The sequence below is a fragment of the Schistocerca serialis genome, chromosome 3 (genome assembly GCF_023864345.2).
Source record: "Schistocerca serialis cubense isolate TAMUIC-IGC-003099 chromosome 3, iqSchSeri2.2, whole genome shotgun sequence".
Classification (NCBI taxonomy): Eukaryota; Metazoa; Arthropoda; class Insecta; order Orthoptera; family Acrididae; genus Schistocerca; species Schistocerca serialis.
In genome coordinates, this window is record NC_064640.1 from 806735162 (window position 1) to 806741730 (window position 6569).

Here is a 6569-nt window from a genome sequence, read left to right on the forward strand (position 1 = left end):
TCACCATGCAATCACGATTCCGGTATTTGTGTCATTCATCCCATTCACAGATGAGGCAACCTGTACGCAGAGTAGTATCTTTAACTTTAATAACAGTCATCTGTGGTATAATATGTGGAACCCCTGTCGTGTGACGGCGAATCATGCCTTCCCTGCTGCAAGAAGTACCATTGATGATTCGAAGGGTTATATGATTGCTACAAGATGGTACTCCAGCCCACTTCACCGTCTATGTCTGGACTTACCTCAATCGTGTTTTCTGTGGTCGGTGGATCGGACGAGGAGGTCCAGTTGCATGGTCTGCTCGTTCACCGGATCTCAACCCGTGCAATTTCTGGTTATGGGGTCATCTCAAAAGTATCGTGGATGCAGAGCCCGTTCCACATGTGGAGACACTACAGCAGCGTTTTCATGCTGTCTTTGACACTTTTAGGATGCAGCCTGGCCGCTGTGAACGTGTGAGACAGAACACGCTACGGTGCGTACATGCATGCGTTGAAGCACATGGAAACCATTATCGACATGTACTGTAACTGTGGCTGCATGCCGGCCGCGGTAGTCTAGCGGTTCTAGGCGCTCAGTCCGGAACCGCGCGACTGCTACGGTCGCAGGTTCGAATCCTGCCTCGGGCATGGATGTGTGTGATGTCCTTAGGTTACTTAGGTTTAAGTAGTTCTAAGTTCTAGGGGACTGATGACCACAGATGTTAAGTCCCATAGTGCTCAGAGCCATTTGAACCATTTGTGGCTGCATGGTAAAACGCGTATTAGACCACAGTCTCTGTAACAATGTATGATTGAATAAATGGTCTCTAGCATGGAAAGCACGCATTTCCGGACGTAAATTCATTAGACCTTTTTTGTTCCGTATCCTGTCATCGATCAATCCCTGGAGTTTGACACCGTGGAAAAAATCACCCTGTACGTTGCCAAGTAAAAAAGGTGCAGCTTTCAGAGTTCAGGAAGAAACGAAATAAAACTTCACGGGTTGAGAGGATCTGTGATGTTATTCCAGGGATTACAAAATCGAGTAAAATTTACAAAGAACTTTGCGGCTCCACAGTTTCAGCCATGCGTGTCTGATTTCTTGCTTCTAATGCAGCGCCACATCCCACATGCCATATCCAGGACAGGCGTAACATTATGTGATCACTGGGTTGGCACTTTCCTCGTTCTGGTTGCGGTTTACGCTCCCCGATGAACACTGAGCACTCACGTATCCCGGACAGACCATCTCTCGGCGCTGCACTGCCCGGACGCTCCCGTGACCCCAGGCTTGTGTTCGATCCTATTTTTAGGCGGCACACAGCCGTCGTGTGGCCTGCTTTGCCGCACGTGAAACACTTAACATTCTCTCCGCGCTGCGTCCTCCTTCGCTTCCTGACGCTCATCTTCAACCTTTCCTTGTTAAGGATTGTTTTTTGGCATTTTTGCATAAAGTATGGTTCTATTGTTAGGGTTCCTCAATCAGTTGGAACGGATCCCGTATGCAATCAATTTGTTGTCCATCTGTTAAGACCCATTTCACTCAGGAACGGACAGAAATATCAGGTTGAACTTTATGTCAAATACTAATGTCTACTGTCCCTTGGGAGTGTACAGTGAAATCAAAAAAGCTACGACCATTTATGTCACATATTTTGATGCTCTCAAACTCACTCATCAACTCCCACCAAAAACAAAAATGCTCACATCGTAACACAAAAAAGGCGAGTTAGTAATAGTACCCGTCTCTTCCAATATAATGCATCGTGTTAAGTAAAGGAACGAGATAAATAGTATCACGCCGTAAAACGTGGTACATGTCATCCAATATGGCATTTACAGAATGAGATTTTCACTCTGCAGGGGAGTGTGTGCTGATATGAAACTTCCTGGCAGATTAAAACTGTGTGCCGGACCGAGACTCGAACTCGGGACCTTTGCCTTCCGCGGGCAAGTGCTCTACCAACTGAGCTACCCAAGCACGACTCACGCCCCGTCCTCACAGCTTTACTTCCGCCAGTACCTCGTCTCCTACCTTCCAAACTTTACAGAAGCTCTCCTGGGAACCTTGCAGAACTAGCACTCCTGAAAGAAAGGATATTGCGGAGACATGGCTTAGCCACAGCCTGGGGGATGTTTCCAGAATGGTAGAGCACTTGCCCGCGAAAGGCAAAGGTCCCGAGTTCGAGTCTCGGTCCGGCACACAGTTTTAATCTGCCAGGAAGTTTAATATGGCATTTGTCATTCCGTGCAATACGACAGAACGGCTTATTAAAGTTTAGGATGCATGCATCCCCACTCTGCGATACTTGCTGTTCTAGATTCACCCCTAGTTCTTGCACCTCCCACCATACGTGTAACAAGGGTGAATCTAAGAGAGCTAACTGTTTTGGAGAATCAGGGTAAACTAGTAAAAAAACCGCGAATACGTCAATATGTGTTGAGTTAAATGTGTTTTAAGCTGCTAGTTAAGTTGAAAATCTAGTTCCCTTCTTTTATATCCGTAACTCTGCCCAGCACATATTTGCCTTTTGTGTCCTACAGTAGGAATATTTTTCATTCTGGTTCCCAACTTTTCTCAGCCATGATTTTGACATTAGATCGCCATAGCTTGGCAACAGTCGTAGATTTTTGTTAACTTGGGCGACGACTGATCCGGTAAAGGTTTCTTTTATTGTCTTTCGAACCATGTTACTAACGACCATTAATTATATGTCATTGTCTATCTTCTTTCAAAATTTGAACCGATTCACACAAGTCTGAAACATATAACTGTCACGCGTAAGAAAATTCGCAAAAATGTGTTTTTTGCACTAAAATCCGAATGAAGCTAGATTTTTTGAATGTGAGTTTTCAATTTTATCGTAATAATGCACTTTTTGTTTATTTTACCCTCTTTACTCCGGCTCCGCACATTCAGTTCACGTAACAACGAATTTTACGTGCTACAATTAGCTCGACTTTAAACCGTCGTATCTGGACAACGGATAGAGAATATTGGATAAAAAAAATTCGTTTTCACTTTATCCATTTTATCTACCTTCGTGCAAAGTTTAGACCGATTCGTAGAAGTTTAAAGAACAGAAGTGCTGTGGCACAGAATACTCCCAAAAAACGTGATTTTTGCAAGTAAAATCCAAACGAAGCACGATTTAGAACAAGACCTGATACGCCGCTGGACCAAATTTGAACCAGTCCGGAGTTCTTTAAAGGTGAGTCCGGAGTTCTTTAAAGGTGACTGTTTTTGCACGCAAAATCCGAACAGCATACGTGCAAATGGTGCTATTAGTTGAGCATTAGTTTCAGACTAATAAAATGTTATGCAAAAGCAGTTAATCGGTTCCGAAAGTCTATCTGGGCGCCAGCACCGTTTCGTTACTTGAACCTCGCTTAACATACCGTAACATAGCTAAGTAAGACAGATGTTCGAATGGCTGTACAAGTGGCTGCTAGTCCGGGATAAACCAACAACTTCTTACCCCATAGGGACCGAGCATCAAGACCCCCAAACCACGGTTCTGCGTGCCACCTTTTCAGACATAATTGTTACAGCGCTTCCGCGCTCTGACGATCGGATGCTTGCCGTTGACGTGGAAACATTAAATTTGGCAAGAAAAAAGGTTTCATAGTACGTGTAAAGTAAAAAAAATCAGATAATTGTTAATTTGTAATTATATCACATCAAAAATATTTTTTGTAATTTGTTATCAGTCTGTCTGTGGGCTACTAAGACACCTTTTACCCAGGTACCAAGTTGAAATTTATCTGCGGTCCGTTGGCGGTGTAAAAAATTTAAGCTTCTATGTCAATATAATCAAAAGATAAGGTAATTAATGTCACATATTTTGATTCTCGCACACTCTCTTGTCAAAATCTGTACATGAACTTTCTGTATGCATAATTAAGTTTGTACATATCCCTCAGAGCGCAAATCCTATTCGCATTTGCTTGTTACGTTTTTTTTTCAATAAGTCTACATTCATTTCCCTATTTCTGGGTGTTTATGTTCATTGATATGGTTCTCTTGGCCAGCCTACTGTCAGACATTAATACTCAATCGTAAGTTTGATGATACGAGAAGTTTGATTTTTTGGTATACATGACGATTATTTTAGACATAGTTTGTTGCATGCATTAAGCGAGAAGCGCTTTTGCTTCAAGCGTGTACCTTAATTCGAAATTGTTATTCTAATGCTGCCGGCCGGTGTGGCCGAGCGGTTCTAGACGCTTCAGTCTGGAACCGTGCTACCGCTACAGCCGCAGGTTCGAATCCTGCCTCGGGCATGGATGTGTGTGATGTCCTTAGGTTAGTTAGGTTTAAGTAGTTCTAAGTTCTAGGGGACTGACAACCTCAGATGTTAAGTCCCATAGTGCTCAGAGCCATTTGAACCATATTCTAATGCTATTGGCTCTAACGATTAAGTTGTTTTCCTTGCTCATTTTCGCGAATGTTGGACTTTTTTAAAAAAGGTAAGTTTACTGGACCTTTTAAATCGAGGTAAGTTTTCATAATCTTTGTTGGAGAATTAACACCGTGAGCTGAGTGACATTAAACTCAGCAGATTAGTAGGTAAGTTCTACCGAGAAAATCAAGTCTTGCCCGTCTCTGGAAAGTGCATTGATTATCAACTAGCGACGCGCCTTGCCTTTACACGGGTAGCAGTAAGTGTCTACCCTCCGGACAACTTTAATGGTGAAGCGGTCATATATTACATACACAAACCTGCCTTGTGAATCAATCTATCTATCAGTGGAAACCGTATACAAATCTCTACAGCAATTCCTGGTATTAGCCTTCACACACGGACACGCGACGAAGGACTTTAATCTATAATTTGTAGTGATACAATAGACGGACAGACGACTGGTTACAGTACAAGTTTTACGAGGTCACACCGCAATTTCAGTATGCCTAACGAACAAATTAGAAATTTTTCAGTCCTCTGAAATAAATTTGCAATGAGCAACACAAACTCTACGTGGTTAACAAGTTACGGCTTTTCCAAATCTTCGTATATGATAAAGGAGGGAAAGCTCTAACTTACAGAGAAATAAAATATTTGACAATTCTCAGAAACATGTATGAAAATAACGTAAAATGGAAAAACTCTCATGCGTTCTCAGCTCGCAGTATAAAAGTTCTTTCAGTCATTGGCAGAGACATTAAAGAGGTAACTAAAGTGGATGGCGCATCCACTTGCAACCTGCGTATCGTAATAAAGATGTGATTAGAATTCGTACTCGGTTCTTTGGAGAGACTAACCTAAGTAATATAGACAGGTGGCTACTCTAAAGGGATATAAGCACATCTGTCGATCTCTTCTTTTGCTACCAGAATATCTCTTGAACCGCTCGCTTGTAAGCAAACAATGCATCTTTGTGGATCTATTTCGTTCCTCACTATGGATTTGCTCCAGCCGCTGTAAGGCTAACACGAGTAGGACACCGCCCACATACACTACTGGTCATTAAAACTGGCATGGATTATACACTGAGGTGACAGAAGTCATGGGATAGCGGTATGCGCATATACAGATGACGGTAGTACCGCGTACACAAGGCATAAAATTGCAGTTCATTGCCGCAGCTGTCATTTGTACTCATGTGATTTATGTGAAAAGGTCTCCGACGTCATTGTGGCCACACAACGGGAGCTAACAGGCTTTGAAAGCGGATTGGTAGTTCGAGCTAGAGGCATGGGACATTCTTTTTCGGAAATTTTTAGGGAATTTAATATTCCGAGATCTACAATCTAACGAGTGCGCCGAGAATACCAAATTTCAGGCATTACCATTCCACAGACAACGCAGTGGCCGATGGCCTTCACCTGACCAACAACAGTGGCGTCTGCGTGGAATCATTGCTAACAGACAGACGACACTGCTTGAAATAACAGCAGAAACCAATGTGGGATGTGCGGCGAATGTGTCTGCTAGGACAAAGCGGCGAAATATGGCGTTAGTGGTCTATGGCAGTAGACGACCTACGCGTGTGCCTTTGCTAACAGCACGAAATCGCCTGCAGCGCCTCTCCTGGATTCGTGACCATGTCTGTTGAACCCTAGGCGACTGGAAAACCGTGGACTGGTCAGATGAGGCCCATATCACTTGGTAAGTGCTGATGGCACTGTGACGAAGACCAGCGAAGCGATGGACCCAAGTTGTGAACAAGACAATGTGCAAGCTAGTATTGGCTCCATAATGATGTGGTCTGTATTTACATGGCATGGGACTGGGTCCTCTGGTCCAACTGAACCGATCATTGTCTGGAAATGGTTGCGTTCGGCTAATTGGAGATCATTTGCAGCCATTCATGGACTTCATGTTTCCAAATTGCGATGGAATTTTTATGGATGACAATGCTCCATGTCACCGGGCCAAACTGTTCGCTTTTGGTTTGAAAAACATTTTGGACAATTCGAAGGAACGATTTAGCCACTCAGATCGCCCGACATGAACCTCAACGAACATTTTTATAGCACATAATCGTGAGGTCAGCTCGTGCACAAAATCCTGCACCGGCAACACTTTTGCAGTTATGGTGACTTCGGGACTATATTTATTTCTCTTTCCTCATTGTCACATC

The 6569-nt window shown here is 43.4% G+C and overlaps 1 non-coding gene across 1 annotated transcript; it reads right to left on the reverse strand.

Moving 5' to 3' along the window:
- Positions 1-1891: 1891 nt before the first annotated feature.
- Trnap-cgg (transfer RNA proline (anticodon CGG)) lies at positions 1892-1966 on the reverse strand. The gene has a single exon. It is a non-coding gene; the product is annotated as a tRNA-Pro (tRNA).
- Positions 1967-6569: the final 4603 nt, after the last annotated feature.